The sequence below is a fragment of the Suricata suricatta genome, chromosome 1, assembly GCF_006229205.1.
Source record: "Suricata suricatta isolate VVHF042 chromosome 1, meerkat_22Aug2017_6uvM2_HiC, whole genome shotgun sequence".
Lineage (NCBI taxonomy): Eukaryota > Metazoa > Chordata > Mammalia > Carnivora > Herpestidae > Suricata > Suricata suricatta.
The window spans coordinates 3,179,565-3,204,867 of NC_043700.1; the positions used below are offsets into that span (position 1 = coordinate 3,179,565).

General features: G+C 39.4%; 1 protein-coding gene across 1 annotated transcript in view; it reads right to left on the bottom strand.

The window, feature by feature from the left end:
- Positions 1 to 25,303, bottom strand: part of CSMD1 (CUB and Sushi multiple domains 1) — a 1,512,254-nt gene that overhangs the window by 855,383 nt on the left and 631,568 nt on the right. The gene's annotated exons all lie outside the window — the stretch shown is intronic.

Here is a 25,303-nt window from a genome sequence, read left to right on the forward strand (position 1 = left end):
TGCTTCTCAGACTCAATTTAAGAGGTCAGTATTCTTGCCTTGATATCAAAACCAGAAAGGATACCACATCAAAGCAAAAGCCAGACAAATTTCCTTGATGAATATAGATGTAACATTTGTCAGAATATCATCAAGCCAGAGTCAAGAACACGTCAAAAGGATCATACTCCATGATCGTGTTCCGCCCCACCCCCAGAGTGCATGGATGTTTCTACATGCACAGATCAATAAATGTAATCCATCACAAACGTGATACTTATTAAAAGATCAAACAAATCACATAATCAATAGATGCAGAAAACTTTGACTAAATGCTACATCCTTCCCTGATAAAAATCCTTAACAGAGTGAGTGTACAGGAGCCATCCCTCAGTATAATAAAGGCTGCATACGATAAGTCCATGGTGGACATGATATTCCATGGAGATAAACTGAAAGTGTTTTCCCTGAGGTCAGGAAGAAAGCAAGAATGCCCATTCTCACTATTTGTAGTCAAGAAGTAAGCAAGACAGAAGGCGTCCCACTAGAAAAAATGAAATAAAATTGTGGCCATTTTCTGATGACTATATAGATACACTGTACATATGTAGTGTGTATATGTATACACATATATGTATATGAATCAAAAAAGTTTGAAATAACAAATTTAGAAGTGGTAAAATGCAAAATCAACATAAAAAGTCAGTTGCATAGCTTTACACTAATGATGAAGTATCTAAAAGAGAGAACCATCCCATTCCCAATAGCTTCAAAAAATAAAATTCTCAAGAATAAATTTAGCCAAAGAAGTAAGAGATCTGTACAATTAAAGACTTTGCTGAAAAAAAAAATAGAAAATTACATACTCAAAAAATAGACATTTGTGCTCATGGACTCAAAATATTGATATTGTTAAAACATCCATACTGCCCAAAGCCATCTACTCTACAATTTAATCCCTATAAAAATGCCAAAGTTACAGAACATTCCCAAAATTTGTGTGGAACCATGAAAGCTTCCAAATAGCCAAGGGAATTCTGAGAAAAAAAGAACAAAGATGGAGGTACTATATTTTCGGATTCAAATTATAGTAAAAAGGTGTGGTTATAAAAAACAGTGTGGTTCTGAACACACACACACACAAACACACACACACACACACAAATAAATAGAACAGAGAGGTCAGAGTAAAATTCTGGCATATCCAGTGAACTAATATTCAACAAAGAAGCCAAGTCTATCCTCTGGGGAAAGTATAGTTACTTCAACTAATTGTGCCAGAAAACTGGAGAAACATAAGCTAAATAATGAAATTGTACCCCATCTCATACGACTCACAAAAGTCAAATTGAAATAGATTAAACATAAGGAGTTGATTCCATATAACTTCTAAAAGCAAATGCAAGGAAGAAGCTCCTTGATACTGGCCTTAGCCAGGAATTTTGGACATGATACAAAAAGCACTAACACACACACACACACACACACACACACACACACACAATGAGACTAAATAAAACTGAAGATTTTGTGCAGCAAAAGAAACCACCAAATGAAAAGGGAGCATACAGAAGGAAAGAAAACTTTTCAAGCCCTAAATTGTAAATCCCCCAAATATGTGGTAAATATTAAAAATATATAAAGAATTACCATTTAATTGCAGATAGTACAATCTGATTTACTGATTTAAAAATTAGAAGCACTAAATAGACTTTTTTTCCCCCATTGAGCACATCAAAATGGCCAAGAGGCACACGAAAAGATGCTTTGGCATCATTAATCGTCTGGAAATGCAAATCAAAATCTCAAGGAGATGACATCTCACCGTTAGAGTTGCTATTCCCAAGAAGCCAAGAGATAACAGGTGCTGGGGAGAACTCTTACACACTGTTGCTGGGAATATAAATTGGTCCAACCCAAAGGGAGATTCCTCAAAAAATTACAAATAGTTGCAGCATATGATCCAGAAAATCTACTGAATATGTAACTAAAGGAAATAAAAACAGGATTGTGAAAAAAATATATGCACCCCCATGCCTATGGCATATTATTCACAATAGCATGATATGGGAACAAGCTAGCTGCCTATCAGCAGATAAATGGGTAAAAATGTGGGAGGTATACATATTAAATATTGCTCACCATTAGAAAGAATATCTGGCTGTTTGCAACATCAGCGGACATTGAACACATTATCCCAAGTGAGAGAAGTCAGAGAAAGACAACTACTACATGATCTTACATATATTTGAAATCCAAAAAAATGTCAATATTGTTAAAAATAAAAACAACTGGTGGTCACCAGGAGACTGGGGGGCGGGGAGGGGAACAAGACTGATGTCCTTTAAAGGCACAAACTTAGGCAGCAAATAATCCATAAAGATCTAATATACAGTAAAATTAATTCAGACAACAATATTGTACTATAATTATGCAATGTGATAAATAGTACTACAATGGCAATATCACAACATATAAATACATTAAAGTAATACATACACATTAAATTTACTCCATGTTATAGGTCAAATGAAGTCAATAAAGAAAATGTAAAAAGAAAGGCAATTCAAAGAGTGATGCCTACACAATTAGGAAATTACCAATAAAGAGAGGGAGACACCTAAAAGAACCAAATAGAAATTGTGGCTCTGAAAAACTCATTAGCTGTTATGACAAACACACTACAGGAGTTAACAGATTTGAGCAGGCAGTGGAAAAAAATAGTTTCAATTACCCTGCATTTACATTTCTATGAGGTCTCAGCAGAAAGAAGTAAGGCACAAAGGAAAACCTAGTAGGGGATGGATGGGTGGCCATCCAGAATACCCATTATGGAAGTCACAGAATGAGCAGGGAGAGAGGGGCAGAAAAACTCCCCACAAGTGATGAAAAACATGAACTTTTACATCCAAGAAACTTTTAATGAACTCCAAGGAAGCTGCATTTAAAGAGATCTTCACCAAGACCCATTGTACCCACTCTAAAAACAGACACCCTGAGAAAGTCTGAAGAGGAAAAAGAGAATCACACACATGGGGCCTCAGTAACATTAACAAAAACCATGGAATCCGGAAAGCAGTGGGATGATAGGGTTCAGAGCACAAAAAGAAAACCAAAATGCCAAACAGGAATCCTCAACCTGGGAAAATTAATCTTCCAAAATGAAAGAGAAATTAAGACGTTACCATATAAAAGAAAGCTGAAAGATTTCATTACTCCTAGACCTTTCTAAAATTGAATGCTAAAAAAATCCCTGCAAGTTGCAAAAAGAAGACACTTGACTTTAATACAAAGTCACAGGGATAAACAGAGTCTCTGGTAAAGGTAACTGCATGAGTGAATTAAAAAATATCGTAATTTTATTTTGTAACTTTTTTCTTTTACATTTTTTTTGCTTTCTGTATGATTTTAAAAAGATAATGGATAAAACTAATTATAAACCAATGTTTGTGGGCACGTAACATGTTAAAACACAATTCATAACAATAGCAAACATGAAGGAAGGGAACAAAGCTGTAAAACTTAATGAGACTAAATTGATATAAATTAAAATTGATAGAACCTCAGATGTTAATTGTGATTCCTGTAGTAACCACTAAGAAAATAACTAAAACATATACAGGAGAGGAAATTGAGAAAGAAATCAAAATGATGCACTAGAAAATTCTGTCAAAGCAAAAGAAGGCAGTAGCAAGGGAATTAAGGGACATAAAAGAGAGAAGATGAATAGAAAACAAAGAGCAAAATGGCAGAAGTCAGTCCTGCATTATCAGTGATACTTTATATGTAAAAAGATTTAGTTCACCAAGTAAAAGAAAATGGTAAAATGGGGGAAAAATGTGATGATGTACTATTTACAAGAGACTCACTTTAGACCAAAAGACATAATTAGGAGGAAAGTATAGAAAACTAGGCCACACAAATATTAAAACAGAGTTGGCATGATGTTGATATCAAACAAAAGAGATTATAACTCAAAATTGTTACAAGAAGTGCCTTATTGGGGCACCTGGGTAGCTCAGTTGGTTAAACATCTGACTCTCAATTCTAACTCATGTCATGATCTCAAGGTTCCTGAGACTGAGCCCCACTGGGCTCTGCATTGACGGCATGGCCTGCTCAGGATTCTCTCTCTCTCTCTCTCTGTCCCTCCCCAACTCACTCTCTTGCTCGCAAGATAAACAAACATTAAAAAAACAACAGTAAGTGCTTTGTTTATTGACGAAAGGGTCAATCCATCACAAAACAATTTTAAGCCTCTTCACACCAAGAAACAGAGCCGCACAATGTGAGCAGCACACCGTGACGGGATGGAAGTGAGGAATAGTTCTACAGTAGTCAGAGCATATCGTGTTGTCCCTTCGCTCCCCGATGGAAGGTCAGCCAGGGGGGAGGCCACCCGTGTGAACAACGCAGGAATCTGAGGACCCTGAAAGGACACTGTCCCATCAGCAGCCCAGTGCCAGTGGAACACTGGACGCTTTCATGCGCTACACTGTAACACAACGATCAATGCATTTATCAGCAATGAAATGCGATGTGTCTCTTACAGCCACAATGTAATGAAGCTAACAATTAACCAAAATGAAACAGGAGATTGAACACATATGTGGAAATTAAACCACTTACTCTCTAAGTTTTAATTTATATAAGTAATCTCTATGCCCAATGTGGAGCTCAAACACAGGACCCCAAGAGTCAAGAGTCTAATGCTTTTCTGACTGAGCCAGCCAGGTACCCCTAAATCACCTATTCTTAAATGACCAATGGGACAATTCACTAGTTACAACAGGGAATACTTGGGGACAAATAAAAAACACAAACCAATAAAGCTTGTGCAGTGCAGCAAATGCAGTGCTCAGAAGGAAATTTATAGCTATAAATTAATCTATTAAAAGGCAGGACCTAAAATTAAAAATTAAGCACCTAATGGAACTAGACACAGAAGAACAAATGAGACCCAGATACAGTAGAAAGAAATAATGATTAGATAAGACACGGATAAAACATCAGGAAAGGAGTTTATTTTTAACAGTTATTCTTTTTTTTTTTTTAGAATGACAGAGAGAGACAGAGCATGAGTGAGGGGGAGAGAAAGAGGGAGACAAAATCTGAAGCAGGCTCCAGGTTCTGAGCTGTCTGCCCAGAGTCAAGGGCAGGGATTGAACCCACGAGCCATGAGATCATGACCTGAGCGGAAGTCGGACACCTAGCCCACTGAGCCACGCAGGCACCCCTCAGGAAAGTAGTTTAGATATTACTATCCATTTCACAGAAATGGAAAGATTTATGAGAATTTACTATGAAGAGTTGTATGTGAGCATATTAAATAATCTGAATATACAAATTCCTAGAAGTATACAAGAAATTACCAAAATTGACTCCAGAAGAAATAGACATATGTCCTATAAAAGAGACTAAATCAGTAATTTAAAAAACTCAACAAAGAAAAGTCCAGGACCAGATGAAATCACTGGTAAAGTCTACCAAATATTTTAAAGGACAGTTAACACTGATTCTTCTCAAAATCTTCCAAAAATCTAAGAGGAAGGAGTACTTCCTAACAGATTCTATGAGGCCAGCATTTCCGTAAGATAGGACTAAAGCACATGAAAATTCCAGATAATCTCTCTAGTGAAAATAAATGCTCAATTCCTCAACAAAAAACAAACTGAATTCAGTAGCACATTGAAGGGATTCTACACCAGGCCCAAGTGAAGTTTCTTCCAGGAATGCAGGGGCCATTCAAGATAAGAAAATAAATGAATGTAATATACCATTAATAAAGGAAGCAGAAAATGCAGATTGGCTCAACTGAGGAAAAGCTTTGACAGAATTCAACCCCCTTTCATTATATAAAGACTCAGAAAACTAGAATTTAAAGAGAATTTACACCACATGATACAAAGCTTTTACGTAAAATCCCACAGCTAATATAATGGTGAAAAATTGGAAACTTTTCCTCTAAAATTAGGAACCAGACAACGATGCTTACTTCTACCCCTGCTATTTAACTTTGTACAGGGAGTCCAAGCCAGAGTACGTGAGTAGGAAAGAAGTAAAAAACAACTAAGTTAGAAAAGAAGAAGTAAACTGTTTTCAGATGAAATGATTCTACTTAAAGTCCCAAAGAATCTGCACACACACACATACAACTGTTAGATATAGTAAATGACTTCAGCAGAGACGAAGTACACAAGATCAAAATCCTCTGGTTTCCATATGTCAGCAATGAGCACCTACATTGACGCTAGCGTCCAAAAGAATAGATATCTACAAATAAATTTAAACAGAGGGATGCCTTGGGCACTGAAATCAAGGAAACATTGCTGAAAAAAAAAATAAAGACTTAGCTAAATAGATATCCAATCTTTATGGATTGGAATATTTAATACTATTAAGCAGGTAATACATTGTAATGCAGTTTGTTCTTCAGTAGCTCCCCAAATTTTCAACATAGAACTACCATATGGCCCAGAAATTCTACTGCAGGTAAAAAGCCAAGTGAAAATGAGACCTATGTCCCTGCAGAAACGTGTCTACAAATCCTCTTGGCTGTGTGATTTATAACAAGCCAAAAGGTAGAAACAACCCAAATGCTTATCAATTATGAATGGACAATTTGGGGCATATGTACACTGGAATGTACAAAATGTCATTGAACTGCACACTTTAAAATGTTTAATTATGCAGTGACTGGATTTTACCTTAATAAAAACAACTAAATACCCATGCTCTAATCAAAATGGAAAATTTTGAATACAGTAAAAAGAAAAGGAAAACACAGCTTTTACCTCACACAGTGTGACCCAAGGAAAGCTGTATTCAGAGGGCAATTTATAGCCTTAAATGATGTAAGCAATAAGAAAAATAGGAAAACCTACAAAACATCAGATGAAAATAACAAGAAAAGTTTAAAAATTAGGTAAAAAGAATTACTGAAGGCACAATCATGATTATAGGAAAGAACATGAAATAAAAGATGCTAGGAAAAAGGAATAAACTCCAAATCTGTTTCTTTTTGAAAAGATCAGTACAAAAGAGAATAACCCTAGAACTCGACCAAACACCATTTATAAAAATTCCAAATAGATTCAAGAGTTTATGTGAAAACTACCAATATTTTAAAATTAAAATTAGGATTATGTATGACTTTTGTAGGAAGTAAAATTGTCTATGTAGAGGCGCCTGGGTGGCTCAGTCGGTTAAGCAGCCGACTTCAGCTCAGGTCATGATCTCACGGTTCGTGGGTTCGAGCCCCGTGTCAGGCTCTGTGCTGACCATTGGCTGAGAGCCTGGAGCCTGCTTCTCATTCTGTATCTCCCTCTCTCTCTCTGACCGTCTCCTGCTCATGCTCTGTGTCTCTCTCTCAAAAATAAATAAAGGTTTAAAAAATTAAAATGTCTATGTAGATGAAAAAAGCATCATGTTATGGAAAACAGTTATCTATATACACATATGTATGTATCAATATCCATCATATACAGCTCTGTACAAATGTTTGTATAGAGTTAGATATTCACGAGATGCTATATACCTTATATTACATACATGCATGCACACACACACGCAATGTACAAATTCAGGTGTCCATAAACACATGGGGAGAGAGGCATTTTAGCCATTTCAGGGATTCACTTGATCCTCAGTGACCCTTTCAGACCTTTCCTAAATAAACAGTTGGAGTCTAAGTCCCAAGGCTCCAGCAGAGGAAGGTTTGGCTTTGAGGCCTCTGTCACAGCCAGGCAGGTGCCTCATCTGAAGTCCTGGCACCTGTGGGATACTGAGGACCTGACTAACCCTGCAGAGTGATGCACAAACAGAGGTAGGACACCAGATCCTGACGAGAGCCCCCCACATCCGAGCTGGCCGGAGACTGAGCTATCAGGCGGGGGCCATGTGATGGCTGAGGTTTCTCGAGAAGCCTGCTGGACCTTCAAAGGGAACATCCATGACATGTGCGCTGTTCCCAGTTCCATGAACTGAATGAATCCACTTAGTGAATGCTTCCCAGAATGAGGCACTGTTTGAGCCCCACGCCTTTGCCTCTTGGCCACCACTGAGGGAAACAGCCACCGAGGCAAGCTTGCACAGGTTGGGTCTGGCCTTAAGGAAGGTGGGGCAGGGGCGTCTGTTGCTTTCCTGTCCAGAATCCCTACAAACCTCAGAGGCACCTGCTCTACGAGGCCCCCCAGTGAGTGGGGACCAATCCCAGCCCGTGTGCCTGATGCTCTTCCCTAGGAAGTTCTGTGGCTCCTGGGAAGAGGGAAGAACTGCCCGCGTTCCCTTGAGCTGTGACCACTTGATGGCAGCACCTTGGGTGAGCCTCCATCTGCCCTGAGAGGCCCCCTAAAGTACCACGGACAAGGTCAGCTAGGATGTGGTAGATGTCAGCGATGCTAATGCGAAGCGCAGTTATTGCATTCACAGTGAAACAAAATCACATCCATGTCCATAATCTATATTAAAACACAGCCAGGAAGTAGAAACACATCCTACTAGGAAAATGAGCCAAACTTAGATATAAATATTTAATGGTGGAGCACATTCAAACCTGAAACAATGGAGAAGTGCAAAGTCAATAACGTTCTCTCCACATACAAAGTAAATAAAGGTCTCTCTCTCTCCAAACAGAAACACACATGTATAAGTGCAGCAGATTGGCAAAAACATCTGGCACTGACTATTAAAACTGAAAAACAACCCATTTGCTGTGGATAGGCAGTCCTAATGGTGGGGTTCTCTCTCTCATGGAGAATGCGGAAATATACATTTCTTACTATATTGGCTAAAATGATAAAAAAAATAGAATGGCCATATACAGAGTGGTTGAAAATAATTTTTATCTGACAGGAAGCTAAGCTAATGAGTTAGAATTGCACGTTTTACCTGTGTGCTGAGAACACTCAACAGGAGATCTATCCCTTCAGCAAATTTTTGCACGTACAATACACAGTCCTTAACCACAGGTACAATGTGGCATAGCAGATCTCTGGAGCTTTTTCAGTGTGCATAACTATGACTTTATGCCGACTCAGAGTCACACATTTCTGGAGGATACACACATGTGCCTACTCAATGACAGTGATGGAAAACTCTAGACTATACCCTGGATTCACACCCTGTGAGTGTGGCTGTTTCTCAACATCTCCATTTCTTGTGCCTTATTTTGTAAAATGGATAGTAGGTTTCCCAAGTCTCAGAGAATTGTGGGTAAGATTTGATAATACAAGCAAATCACCCCTGAAAGTGTGCTGGCAAGGAGAAAGCCTCTAATACATCCCTGGTATTACTTTTATTTTGAAAAATACAGTTCTGATTCTGAGGCTATTTAGTGTCAGATAAATGTCCCCAAAATGTGTTGGATATATATTAACATGGAATTTTGTTATCGTCTTCAAAAGTCATGAAGACAGAAGCGAGGGGACCATTCCGCCTCTACCCATCTCCCTACCGCCACCTGGGCAATGTGAATGTTAACCGATTCTCTATATTTAAAGATTATGTAAAAATATCTAGATAAAGCCTTTCCCAGAATGGGGGTGGGAGCTTCACATTTGGAATTAGTGAGTATCCCACTGAAGGGAAAGTGAAGACAAACTTTGTTGAATTGGAGTGATTAGTCTGAATGACACTAAAACCCTGAGCTTGCTAAGGCATCTTCCACCTTAATGTGTGGAAATAAAAACAGTGCATCTCCCTTCTTACTAGTTCATAGACTTTCTAATGTCGGTGTTTAGGTTTTCTTTGAGACATGCATCAAACAAAGCAAAACAAAGCAAAAATGAAGCAGTCCTTAAAGTCGACTCTTGTCCTATTACGTTATTTGCTTTACTTATACTGTAAGCCTGTCAGCCAGCATCTGAATCAATAGAGGATCCGGGGCTTGAACAAACTCTTTGAACATTACACGTGGTAACACGATCCTCGGTGCTGCTCTGTTCTGTTCAATACTAAATACGACCAACAAATACTTCACAGCCTCCTTTCCTGATAATACAAAAACAGTGTCCCCAAGGGACACAAGATAGGACGGATGGTAGGGGCACCAAAATTCTTTAAAAACTGCCAAACACTAAGAAAAAATAGTGTCAAAATGTCAGCATGTACATGTATTGAAGTCCACCAAATCATATACAATAAATATGTACAATTTTTGTATATCAACTACATCTCAATAAAGCTGTTAAAAAGTATTTAAAAGATACAGAGACAGGGGCACCTGGGGGGTTCAGCTGGTTAAATGTCCAGCTCAGGCCATGATCTCATGGTTTGTGGAATCGAGCCCCATGTCTGCCTCCGCACTGATGGTGCCACCCGGCTTATGAGTCACTCTGTCCCTCTCTCTGCCCTCCCTCACTCATGCTCTCACAAAATAAGTAACTATAAACAAAAGTACATCCAGCTGTTGAATGCCCCTTAGAAACCATGTCCCTGCCACATCACTACAGGGTGACCCCTGCCCTGGGGAGAGTGGGAGGTAGCCCCACCACAAGTGTGCCCACAGGGCCTGCAGACCAGTCCCTCAGCCAGCTACACATGGAGCAAGCCCTGGCCCTATTTTTTCTTAGTGTTTGGCAGTTTTTAAAGAATTTTGGTGCCCCTACCATCCATCCTATCTTGTGTCCCTTGGGGACACTGTTTTTTTATTATCAGGAAAGGAGGCTGTGAAGTATTTGTTGGTCGTATTCAGTATTGAACAGAGCACCTGCAGCCATGCCCACTGGAAAGCCCGTGGCATCCTCAGACCTCTTAGCAGCTTGGGGACCAAGCCTGCTCCGTATACCCACATCAAAGGGTCTGACTGTTGACTGCAGCGCTGGGGGCAGCCATGGCTCAGCCACAACAGTAGGGCATACGCAGCCCTCACAGGGATACCCTTAGAGCACCTGGCTCTGGTGACCAGGGCGGACCGCCCTCCAGGGCAGCACAGAACCTCTTCTACACAAGGCCACTGCTTTCAACAGAAGGAGACATAGCCAACTTTGCTGACACATAGAAACAGATACAGAGAGTTAGAAAAAATGGGGGGTTAGGTCACAAATGGAAGACTGAGACAAAACTATAGTAAAAGAGCTAAATAAAATGAAGCTATGTGATGGGGCACCTGGGTGGCTCAGTTGGTTAAGAGTCCAACTTCGGCTCAGGTCATGATCTCACGGTTTATGGGTTTGAGCTCTGCATCGGGCTCTGTGCTGCCAGCTAGCTCAGAGCCTGGAGCCTGCTTCAGATTCGGTGTCTCCCTCTCTCTCTGACCCTCCCCTGCTCATGCTGTCTCTCTTTCTCAAAAATAAATAAAACATTAAAAACATTTTTAAATGAAGCTATGTAATTTGCCTAATAGTTCAAAATAATGGTCAAAAAGATACTGGACTTGAGAAAAGAGTGGATGAACTTTTCAAATTTCAAAAATATATATAAAGTACTAAAAAAAGAGAGGGGGAGAAAAAGATGAACACAATAATGGAAATAAAATACCCTAGAGGGAATCAACAGCAGTCTAGTGGATGTAAAGCAACAGATTAGAATTCTGGAAGACAGGGTAATAGAAAGCACCCAAGCTGAACAGCAATGAGGTAAGAGAACAGAAAATTAGAGCAGGTAAGGAAATTCATTGACAGCATCAAGCCAGACAACATTCAGATAATAGGTATTTCAAGAGAAGGAGGAGGAGACAGAAAATTTACTTGAACAAATAATAGCTGAAAACTTCCATAATCTAGAGGAGGACAATGACATCCATGTCTAGGAAACACAGAATGTCCCTAACAAGATGAATGCTCTGATGGCCACCCCAAGACATAATAGTTAAAAAAGGCAAAAAGTAGTTGATAAAGAGAATTTTTTTTTAAAGCAGGGGAAACTAGTTATGTACAAAGGGGGCCCCGTGAGGCCATCGGCTGATTTTTTAGCAGACATTGCAAGCCAGAAAGTAGTGGGATATATTCAAAGTGCTCAAAGGAAAATCATACAAGCAAGAATACTCTACCAAGGCTATCAGCAGAACAGAAGGAGATGAAGAACTTCCCAAACAAAAGTTAAAAGAGTTCCTCACCACTAAACCCACCCTACAAGAAATATTAAAAGAAATCCTTTACATGGGAAGAAAAGACCATAAAGATGTGTAAAAAGAAATCATGGAAAGAAAAATTTCACAGGTAATAGCAAACATAATTTTCCTTTAGTGGAGTAATCACTTTAAAAGACAGTATGGAGGTAAAAATACTAAATAGTAAAACCATATCTATAAAAATTAGTCAAGGGATACACAAAATAAAAATGTGTAAACTATGGCATCATATACATAAAACACGGAGGGTGGAATAAGAATTTAGTGCTTTAGAATATGTTCAAATATAAGTGATCAGTAACTTAATATAGACCTCTATACATCTAAGATGCTATATGTGAACCTAATGGTAAACACAAAATAATAACAAATAAAAGATAATAATACAGGGTAGCTGGTTGGCTCAGTTGGTTAAGCGTCTGACTCTTGATCTTGGCTCAGGTCATGAACTGATGGTTCATGAGATGGAGCCCATGTCAGGCTCTGTGCTGACGGCATGAACCTGTTTGGGGTTCTCTGTCTCCTCTCTCTGCCCCTCCCCTGTTCTCTCTCTCTCTCACTCACTCTCTTTCTCTCTTCCTTTCAATAAATACACAACAAAGGAATCCAAGCATAACACTAAAGAAAGCTGTGAAACCACAAGGGAAGAGAACAAGAGAAGGAAAGTTGATGAACTACAAAAAGAACCAGAAAACAATTAACAAAGTGACAGCAAGTACATACTGTCAACAATGACCTTACATGAAAATGCTCCAACTAAAAACATAGAGTGACCTCATAGAAAAACAACAACAGCAAAAAACAAGACCCTCTTTGTTGTCTACCAAAGACTCACTTCAGACCTAAAGGCACATGCAGACTGAAAATGAAGGGAATAGAAAAACCTATACCATTCAAATGCAACTTGGGATAGTAATACTTGTATCAGACGAAACAGAGTTTAAAACAAAGACTGTATGTGGCAAGAGACCAAAGAGGATATAACATAATAATTAAGGCATCAATCCCACAAGAAGATATGATAATTATTATGTCTATGCATCCAACATAGGAGGACAAAAATACATAAAGCTATATTCGCAAACGTAAGAAGAGAAATTGATAGTAATAAAATAATAGTGGGGTTTTTAACACTCTACTTATATCAATAGATAGATCCTCCAGATAGAAAATCAATAAAAAAAAGGAGTATGTTTAACTCCACATTAGATAAGATGGACTTACCAAACACATACAGAACATTCCATCCCAAAGCAGAATATACATTATTTTTAAGCATATGTGGAACATTTTCCAGAATATACCACTGGCTAAGACACAAAGAAAGTCTCAGTAAATTTGAGGAGATTGGAAGCATGCATATCAAACATGAGTATGATACAAGAAATCAATTACAAGAAAAGATATCTGGAGCAAACACAAATGTGTGGAGGCCAAATAACATGCTCCTAAACAAACAAAAATGGGTCAAAAAGAAATTAGAGAGGGAATATAAAAATACATGGATATAAATGAAAATGAAATTACAATGATCCAGGGGCACCTGGGTGGCTCAGTCAGTTAAGCATCTGACTTTGGCTCAGGTTATGATCTCATTGCTCATGGGTTCAAACCCTGCTTTGGCCTCTGTGCTGACAGCTCAGAGCCTGGATCCTGCTTTGGATTCTGTGTCTTCCTGTCTCTCTGTGCCCTTCCCCTTCTCTCAAAAATAAACATTTAAAAAATTTTAGAAATGGTTAAAAAAATACAATGGTCCAGAATCTGTGGGATGCAACAAAAGCCATTGTAAGAGGGAATTTTAGACCAACACAGCCATACCTCTAGAAACAGGAAAAATTTCAAGCAATCTAAACCTGTACCTAAAGGAGCTAGAAGATGAAGAACAAAGTCCAAGATTGGTAGAAGGGAGGAAATAATAAAGGTTATAGTAGAAATAAATTCAGTAGAGACAAAAACCACAAAAACAAACCCAGAAAAGATCAATGAAACCAAGAGCTGTTTCTCTGAAAAGATAAACAGAATTAAGAAGCCTATAGCTAGAATCATCCAGATAAATCGTAGTGGCCTCAAATAAAATCAGAAATGGAAGAGAAATAACAACTGACACCAGGGAAATACAAAGGACCATTAGAAAGTATTATGATAAGTTGAATGCCAACAAATTAGACAACATAGAGGAAATGGGTAAATTCCTAGAAACATGAAACCCTCCAAAATGAATTAGGAATAAATAGAAAATGTGGACACAACTCTTACTAGCAATATATTGAATCCGTAATCCTCAAACTCCCAAACTCCCCTCAAATGAAATTCCAGGCCCAGATGGCTTAACATGTGAATTCTACCCCAAATTTCAGAATAAATTAATATCTTTTCTTTTCCAACTATTCAAAAAAATATAAAGGGAAGAAAACTTCCCAACCTACCACGCAAGACTAGTTTTAGCCTGATAACAAACACAGACAAAGTATTGACAACAAATGTCAATAGCTCTGATTTCATAGATGCAAAAAATTCTCAACAAAATATTATCCGACTAAATTCAACAATACATTGATAGTGTCCTTTACCATGATTATTTCAGCAATGTAAGGGGAGTTTAGATTTGCAAATCTATCACTGTGATATTAACATTAGCAAGAGGAAGCTAAAAGTTATGTGACTGTCTCAATAGATGCAGAAAAGAGCTTCTGAAAAAATAAAACACCGATTCACGACAAAAACTCTCAACAAAATGGGGTTAGAGGGAACATACCTCAACACAATAAAGGCCATGTATGGAAAACCCACAGCAAACATCATACTTAACAGTAAAAACCTGAAGATTTTCCTGTAACACAAAAAACAGGACAAAAATGTCCACTCTGCCCCATTTTATTCAACATAAGAGTACTGGAAATCCTATCCACAACCTTCAGATAAGAATAAGAAAGAAAAGGCATCCAAATTGGTAAGGAAGAAAACAAATGTCACTATGTGCAGATTGCATGATATGACAGATAGAAAACCCTAAAGACTCCACCAAAAAACTGTTAGAATAAAGAAATAAGTTCAGTGACGTTGTAGAATACAAATATTCAAAACTGTGCTGTATTTCTATACACTAAAAACAAAGTAGCAGAAAGAGAAATGTAAAAACCAATCCCAATTCAAAAAGAATAAAATAATTTGGAATAAATTTAATCAAGGAAGTGAAAGATGTGTACTCTGAAAGCTATAAGATGAAAGAAACTGAATAAAACACAAATAGAAAGACAGTCCAGGCTCATTAACTGAAAGAATTAATATTGTTAAAATGTCCATACCACCCAAGGTGAACTACGGGTTCAATGCAATTCTCTCAAAATAGCAACAGCATTTTTTTTAGAGCACTCTAGTGCTCTAAAAAATAATATTTGTGTGGAACCACATCAGACCCTGAATAACCAAAGCAATCTTGAGAAAGAACAACAATGCAGGTATCATGCTTCCTGATTTGAAACTACATTACCAACTACAGTCACCCGAACAGTATGGTATTAGCATGAAAACAGACACATAGATCAGCAGAACAGGAGCCATGAAACAAACCCACGTGTATGTGGTCAATCAAGTTATGACAAGAATATACAGGGGGGAAAGACTGTATCTTCAGTACATGAGCTGAGAAAACTGGACAGAACACTGAAGAATTAACTGGACTACTATCTTATATCACACACAAAAGTGAATGCAAAATGGGTTTAACAATTGAATGTGAGACCGAAAGCCGTTAAATGCTCTTAAAACATAGATGGTAAGCTCCTGGACATCAGTCTTGGAGGTCATTTTGTGGATTTGACAGCAAAAGCAAAGGCAGCTAAAGCAAAAATAAACAAGTGAGCCTATTTGCAGCTAAAAAATTCTGCACAGCAAAGGAAATAACCAAATAAAAAACCCACTGAATAGGAGAAAATAGTTACACATTAAATTGCAGAGAAGGGATTAATATCCAAATACATAAATAACTCATATAGCTGCATGGCAAAAAAAAAATTCTGATTTAAAAGGGGGCAGAGAATCTGACTAGACAATTTTCTAAAGAAGACCTACAAATGGCCAATAAAAATATGAAAAAATTATCAACATCACAGTCATCAGGGAAATACAAATCAAAACTACAGTGAGACATCACCTCACACCTATTTTGAATGGCTATTACCAACAGGACAAGAAAGTACAAATACTGGCAAAGACGAGAGAACAGGGAACCCTGTGCACTCCTAATGGGAATACAAATTGGAGCAGCCACTATGGAAAACAGTATGGAGGGTCCTCAAAAAACTAAAAATTGAACTATCACATGATACTGCAACTCCATTTCTGGGTATTAACCACACCCCTAAAAATCCCCAAACACTAACTCAAACAGATAGATGCGCCACCATGTTTACTGCAGCATTATTTGCAACAGCCAAGATATGGAAACAACTTAAGGGTTCAGGGATGGATGAATAGATAAAGAAAATGTGGTGTGTATACACAGTGAAATATAGTACAACCTTGAAACTTGTTTCCCAAGTGTTCCACCGGACAAGCAAACATTTCTAATAAACTTTAACTTGATAAACGAGTAATGTCTTCCAATACAAATAGTATGTGATGATGGATGTCACATGATCACAACTAAGCCAATGGTTCTTGAAATTTGCTATGATATTCAAGTGCCTTGGATTACAAATGTGTCTAGAACAAATTATGCTCGCAAACCAAGGTTTGACTGTATTATTCAGCCATAAAAAACAATGAGATCTTCCATTTTTGACACCATGGATGGACTTTGAGGGTATTATACTGAGTGAAATAAATCCGAGAAAGACATAAAATCTGATTTCACTTATACTTGGAATGTAGAAAAAAAGACAAACTCAAAGACACAGAGAACAGATATATTATTGCTGGAGGTGGGGGTGGGTGAAATTGGTGAGTGAAGGGGCTCAAAAGGTATAAATTTCCTATTTTAAAATAAATAATTCCTGGGGTGTAATGGACAGCATCATGACTAAAGCAAAAAAGATGGTATAGTGTATTTGCAAGTTGCTGAGAGTACATTTTAAAAGTTCTCACCACACACACACACACACACACACACACACAATTACGTCAATGTTCAGTGACACATTAAGTAGACTTATTTTGGTGACTTTTTCATGACTTACACAAATGTTGGGTCATAATACTGTATACCTGAAACTAATATAATGTATGTTAAGTCTATCTCAAAAATACATACATGGGCACCTGGGTGGCTCAAGTCTCTCTTTCTCTCTCTTTCTCTCAGATATAAAAAAACATTGCAAACATTTTTAAAATACAGACATGGCCACCCAGCTGATCAGTGCTGCTTACAAAGAACTAGTGTCCCTGGCTGACCGAGGATTTCCCTGCGCTCCACCACACCATTGCCTGTGTTTCAGGGCTGCTTCTAGCTGCAACAGGGTCTGACCGTGCCCGGCACCTGAACACAGCCATCGCTGATGGGACAAGGGACCCAAGCATCCAGCTGGTACGTGTAAGGGACACACAGTGTTCCGGACACCGTTCTGAGCAGTTCACAGGCATGAATCCATGCAGCCCCTAAAGAGCAAAGCCAGGACATTGAAACTATTACCCCCATTTCAGGAGGAGGCAACTGCCTCAGAAAGTCTGACACTGGCTGTTCTTCGCAGCTGGAATTCCTGCCGCAGGAGCCTGTCCCCTGGACCTCTGCGCTGTCGTGTCCACATCATCCTTTCCAGGTGCAGTTCCTGCACGGTCACCAGTCTGACACATGTGCCGGTCGAGAGTACACGGAAAATCAAGACGATCCGTTGGAACGCAGTAAAAACACAGATACGTTTCACAGAGTGCTTAATACCCATTGAATACTGTGTCCTGTGCTTTTCACAAATACTTATTTAATTCTAATCACAAAGGCAGGAGGCTCCTTTTGCTTTTGGAGAAGACCATCCTGAATCACAGCACTTGGAATTACTACACAGCGGGGCAGAAACTATATTTGAAATTAGTCCAGGGCAACTCCAAGCCTAAGTTTTTAACCTTTTCAAGTTTTTAAATGTTTATTAGTTTTTGAGAGAGAGACAGAGAGAGACAGAGAGAGAGAGAGAGAGAGAACGAACATGAGTGGGAGAGGGGCAGAGAAAGAGAGACAGAATCTGAAGCAGGCTCTGGGCTGTCAGCAGAGAGCCTGACGTGGGGCTTGAACTCATGAACCATGAGATTGAGACCTGAGTTGACATCAGATGCTTAACCAACTGAGCCACTCAGTTGGTTAAAAACCCAAGTTTTTAACCTTTTCAAAGAACAGGCTCAGAGGCTTAGATATTGATTGTCCCAACCTTGACTGAAGGAAGGGATAATGTCTGTAGTTTCACCAGCACACATGCGCTTTGTAGAAATACGTACACGTTTCCAGCACTAAAAATTCCTTCTACACCCAAGAGCGGTGCCTTTTCTGTATGAAAGAGCAACCAGGAGCCCGTTTCTGTTTCCTGCTGGGCTGGCACAGGAATGGAAGCCCAGGCTACATAAGTTCATGGGTGGAGAGCACAAGAGGGAGCCCACCTTGGATGGTGGATGGATGGAAGAAAATTCTCATGGGGACAAAGACACTTTGAGGCACTCATATTCTTCATTCCTAACTTCTCACACTTCCCTCCCCTGTGTCCGTGCCTGTCCCTGTTACAGCCCTGCTCTGTGGACGAGCGAGAAGCTTCCAAAAGGAGAAGACAGAAAATGGGGCCAAAAAGAGACTGTGGACGTCTGTCACACGTGCCCAGTGTGGAATCACGTGCCTTTCTGCCCTCACAAGTTGTTTTCAGCATTGCTTTCTCTGGACACACCTTTATGAGTGTCCCCAACATGCTATGCACTAAGCTAGGTGACAGACACACATGGACGTATCAGTGTTTCAGGGTTGGAGATCTAAATATGCCAGCCCGTCGGGGTTCTTGTGCCAACAAACCTACACACTGCCTTCCCAGAAGCTTGGCAAGCATTTCAGAGAGTCTGATACTTTAAGCACAGTCTACAGGTTTTTTTTTTTTTATTATTATTAAACTCAAATGTTCACGAATCTAAATTGCCTGGGGTATATCTCAGAAACCCAGTGGAGCAAGTTTTATTATATTTGTAATGTGTACTCTCCACATCACGGAGAGCAGCATTGGCAGGTTTGCTGGGCACACAGAAAACTCAGGGCAGCGCCGTCCTGCAGGCGCGGAGAGCAGGTGCAGCCGGGCCAGGGCGGCTGCTGGGGCCGGCGTCCTCCGTTTGGCCAGGGGGATATTTCTCAAGGGAGCAATCACCCTGTGGGGTATGAAACCAGGAAAGAGTGTCACTTGTTCTCATTTCTTTTTGCTTGCTCAACATGCTCGATGAAAACAGGGGAAGACAATGTCGGTGTTGCAACACTAATGGGGTCAGAAGACGGAGCGTGGGTTTTGCCTGTACATTCTTCACATTTGAGCTCAATGTTTAGTTATCCTGTATCTGGAAGGAGAAGGGCAATGCTCCCAGGAGGCTGTGACAGGCTCATGGAACATCTCATCCCTTTGACAGGAAAGTACAACTATGATAGAGGAGAACGCACACAGATTGACGCAGAGAAACACTTCCTAGCCTACGATCTGCATGGTACGTTCTCTGTCTGCATTCTTGGTGTTGTTAGACATCCTGGGGACCCTTGAGCCCCTGTCGAAGGCATTTGTCTAATTGTGCAATAAAATAAGCTCTGTGAGTGACAGCATGGTCTAACAGGTTGAATCCCTTGCCAGGAGCCTTCTGGGCAGGTACGTTCCCATGATCACCTCATTAAGCAACTGGGCTGAAGCCAAGCGGGACACACGTGGGTTGCTAGAAGTGCTAATGACAGAAACACCCTCTTAGGACGTAGAGCTATTTTTCTTACAGTGTGTTTTATCACATGTTGCCTTTACTTATGAATTTTCATGTTGGTCATGAAGCACAATTACCAAGACAAATCATTTTTCTCTCCTCGGAATCAGGGAAAATCAATATACTGTCATCTCATGCGGGATTTAGCAAATGATATTCTTCAAACACTTAAAAGATATTCGAGTTTTAAAAAGCAATGCCCGGTCTCCCTAATCATTCTACATCCGAAAACTATCGTGTGAGGGCTTAACACGCGTCAGGCATGATGTTACAGATTCACATATATTAGTGAGGAATTAATTTTCCAAATCTGGGGCAATGTTGAATTGTGCTTTCAGAGACTTCAACGGGCGGACTACCAAGAAACTGTTCAGAATAACATTAAGCCATGCTATTTAGGGAAGTATTTGTAGATTTGAAGGATGTCATTATTGACAAAACAAAAAAAAGATTTTAAATATTTTACGTACATAGTAATTTAAATATTAATACATTAAATTGTTTGATCACCTAAAACCAAAAGATAATGATAAAAGCTGACAGAGGGACTATGAGCAACTGTTAGATTATCACTTTTTATTCGCACAGGATGAGGGTTATCCTGTAATAACATTGTTGTAAAATGAGAAAAATGAAAACCGAGTATTTGTGCACAGCATCGATTGCGGAATCCTCACGTCAGATCTTCACAGGTAATGAAGCAATAAAGTGGCCCTTCAGCGCTGTTTGGATGATGCAAACCCTTCCCAGAGGGTGTTAAAGTTTTATGAAGTATTTAAGTTATAATTCTCACTTGACACGTAAGGAAAAGAGAACTCAGAATCCAAGCAAAACCGAACATCAACCAATCCAAAAGCTACAAGGACTCTGTGAATGTGCGGACGGCACACACACGGCCTCTCAGCCACAGGAGGAAATGCTCCGTCTTTGGTAGGACAACGCAGCGTTCCCTCTGCCTCTCTCCCCTGCACACCCAGTCAGGGCCACTGCACTTCCCCCGTGGATCTGCTCACTTCATGTTGGTTGAATGAACAACAGTTCTTACAGCGTAATGACCTTGCACTCCAGACCCAATTATTGTCAGATCCTTGCACTATGAAATCCCCACACGGGCTCATGTGAGGAGAACGGAGTTCTGGGAGTGTGAATGCTAGGGGTGGGGATTCCACATGCAGTGGGACAGGCTGGTCACGGGGACCGTGCCTGACATGGAGTCAAGCTGTCCCTTCACCACCGGTTCGCGGTGCCACGCGGGGTGAGAATATTCGAGCTCTGCACGTCCCTTCCTGTTTGTCCCATGAAGGGCAGTGAGTGCACATCAACAATAGTAGGCTAACTGCACAGAGAAGTATAAGGAACAGGATTTCACACCAAAGAGACTGGGAAGGAAACTCGAGACATGGAGAGATGGCGGAGGTGGTGAATTCCTGTCCTCATGCGGGTGAGGGGGAATGAACTTTTACCCCAAAGTGAAGGGGCTGGCCTGACAGAGGAGCAAGGTCACTGAACTGCAGTTACTGCTGGGGACAGTGGGGTATGCAGGGAGCGGTGTGGGTGCCGTGCTGGGGCCCTGCAAATGCCCTTCTGATGGGAGGAAAGTCGGAGGGCCCTCTAAGTGTCTGGCACCTGGTTTACAACCAGATCTGCAATTATTTAGATACTGAAGGCAAGGAGTTTCCTTTCGCGGCTTACATGCGCTGATGAAACAGGAATGATTTCCCTTACTTGGTGTATGTTAGTGTGCTCGGGATTTTAAACAGCATGCAGTTTTAATGACCATTTAATAAATGAGCACATGGATAAGTGAACGGCAAAGGTGCCGTGTCAGTGGCTTTTATCCAGCAAAACCAATTAAATGTGTTTTTACGAGAATGCTTGGTATCCATCTAGCAATATATTCAGTAATAGCTTGACAGCAAGTATGCTATGGGTTCTTGATTAGCTTGAAAATATCTAATTCTCATTGCCAAACATAAATGTCTCTTCAGTTTAAATGGTGCTGGTGATGGTGGAGGGCACTTGAGGGGAAGAGCACTGGGTGTTGTATGGAAAACAATTTGACAATAAAATATTATGAAAAAAAAATAAATGGTGCTTTGCAAATATTTGGGGTTTATTTTTGAAAATTAGAAAATGTTCTACTTTAAAACATAAATTCTATACTATTTTAACTGAAATGCATTAAGATATACAGAGTAATGAAAGAATAAGATTTAAATTTAGTGTATAATGGATTGTTTCATGTAAAGGGTGCCTGGGTGGCTCTGTTGGTGAAGCATCTGACTTTGGTTCAGTTCGTGATCTCGTATCTTGAGATTCAAGTCCCGCATCCAGCTCTGTGCTGTCAGCACAGAATCTGTTTCAGACCCTCTGCCCCCATCTCTCCTGCCCCTCCCCTGCTCCTTCTCTCGCTAAGCATTAAAATACAATAAATATATTAAAATATTAAAGCTGTATTTGTGTATATATGTATATATATTCTTCCTAGAAAAAATGCAGTTATTTTAAGATGGCAAAATAAAAGTTCTATGCCTATGACAACAGTTTATTATACACATAGCAACCTCCATCAGACTAAAACACTTTTGAAGAACACTCTATATAAAAAGTTCTGCTTTTAAACAGAATTAAATAGCATCTTATGGTATTAGCTTAAGGAATGAAGGTAAAGGTGTCATTTTATTCCTGGAAGAATTTCTAAACTCCCTCCAGCCTTAATTTTCTGCCTCTTAGAAGTTTGTTGAATTTAAAAAGGTATTTAGTCAAACAGAATTACTTGAACATTAGCAGACTGTACAAAGAAACTTCATGCTTTGCATAAATTATTTTCATTAATAGCATGGCATGGGGTGCTGGCTTGAATAACTTTTTTGTCAACAGGAAAAAGAACCTGCTTTCAGAAAAGAAGTTGGGCATAAAATGTACAGCAGAGGGTGACAACTAATTTTCATCTTAACAAGTAAACATTAAAGTCATTTTTTAAAAAGACTATATAAATCCGAGTAATTTACTAAATTATACTTTTGGCTGATATTCCCTCTTTGGAACTCAGAGCTCACATACTAACATTTCTAAACCCAACGGATGACTTGAGGGAGAGTCCCACAGGCACGAAACAATAAGCCTTACCATGACTTATTTGACTATTTGCACAAGTTAATTTATATGCTCTTGCTTTAATTTCAGTATATTATTTAGAGTTGTTTCTCTGCTCCGAGTCAGGCCTTGTGAGTCAGTAGAAAGAGAGGCAAATGCCTATTGGTTTGATTCACAGTCTTTGCCCCCGGCGCTCCAGCTGCGATGGAAAGAAATGAGCACCCCAAGAAATGAGGTCTTCCTTGTTAATTCCTGGATCCCCTCAAATCCCAAATGTAATTTCTGAGTTAGTTGCAAGGAAAACATTATTTAAATGTATCTATAAAAGTGGAGCTTTCACTATATTTTTATTTTATAATGAACTGTATTTTAAGAAGAAGAAGTTTTAGAAATCTGTTTTCATGTACTTGAAAATATCCTGGGTGTTTCACAAAAGAGTCTCAGACTTAACGATTATCTGTTGAGAATCAGTTAAGATCACAAATTGGTCATAAGTATTTCTTCACTAGTAGCATTTCTAATTTCCAAAAAAAATGATTATATATTATTCATACTTTTAATGAAGTCAACAATCATATACATGTAAGCATCATTTCTAATTTCCAAAAAAGTAGGGTTATTCATACTTTTAGTAAATTCAGCAATCATACACATGCAAATATCTTTTCATGTTTCTTTTTCTGAAGTTCATTTATTCATTTGGAGAGAAAGAGAGAACCCCAAGTAGTCTCCTCACTGTCAGCACAGTGTCCAACGCATGGCTCAAACCCATGAACCGTGAGATCATGACCTGATCCAAAATCGAAAGTCAGATGCCGAACCGCCTGAGCCACTCAGGCGCCCCTCACTTTGTTTTCAGCATGTAATTTGTGCCAAGTTCTTGTGGACCCTCTAAGACATCATTTTTCTAATTTATTAAATTGAGGCTATATAATTTCTACATAACAGGGCCATAAAAATAAGTGAAATGAAATACATAAATTTTGTTTGTCAATAAATGTTATATTCTTTATTTCATTTAGTTTTACGTTTATGTTTATGTTGCACACGTGTATGCACACATTTAAGAGTCCCCAACAAGAGGCCATGAGAAGAGGGAGGCAGGAGAGGAGTCTAGGCTCACTGGACTTGAATATAAAAGGCTTTAGACTGGGCTGTGGATTTGCTCTCTTAATCTGGTTGCTATGATCTAAGCATGTCTCCTTAATGCTACAATGAAGATAATGTTCTTTGATAAGGAAATAAGGTTATGTTTATTTACTTATTTACATTTTATTTATTTTTGAGACACAGAGAGAGACAAAGTGTGAGCAGCGGAGGGGCAGAGAAAGAAAGAGACACAGAATCTCAAGCAGGCTCCAGGCTGTGATCTAGTGGTCAGCACAGAACCCATCATGGGGCTTGAACCCACGAACCCATGAGATTATGACCTGAGCTGAAGTCGGCTGTTCAACTGACTGAGCCACCCAGGCGCCCCAATAAGGCTATGCTTTTAAAAGGTTTTGTAAGCCAGTGCAGTATACATATATTGCCACATAGAAGTGGCTTTTACAATGGTATTAGAAGAACGTAGACTGTTCCTGGTAGAATTCTCTGATTCCAGGATGTGACAAGGAAAGACTTCCTGTTGTAGTTGTCCTCACACCTATTAGAATGGTCAAAATCCAGAACAGTGACAATTTGACACACTGGTCAGTAAGCCCTTGAGTAGATGATGGATAAACTGTGGTCCATCCAGACAATGAAATATTAATCAACTCTGAGATGAAATGGACTATCAAGCCCTAAAAAGGCATGGAGGAAAACTTAAATGCATATAACTGTGTGAAAGAAACCAATCTGAAAAGATTGCATATTGTAGGATTCCAACTCCATGACCTGAAAAAGGCTAAGCTATGGAGGCAGTGAGATAATGGTTGCCAGGGGTGGGGGAAGGGAGGGGTCTGTAGGAAAAGCACAGAGACTTCAAGGGAAGTGAAAATACTCTGTATACTAGGGTGGTTGATACACATCATACACGTCCAAACGTAGGAACTGTACCATACGAAGAGGAACTAATGTAAAGAATGGGCTTTAGGTGATGCTGATGTGTTGCTGTGTGTTCATCACCTGTAACACATGAACCACTATAGCGACGGATGTTCAATATTGGCGAGTCTGTGCATATGTGAAGGCAGGCGTTCCTTCTGTCTTCCTAACAATGTGGATGCAAACCTAAAACTGCTCTAAACTTTTTAAACAAAC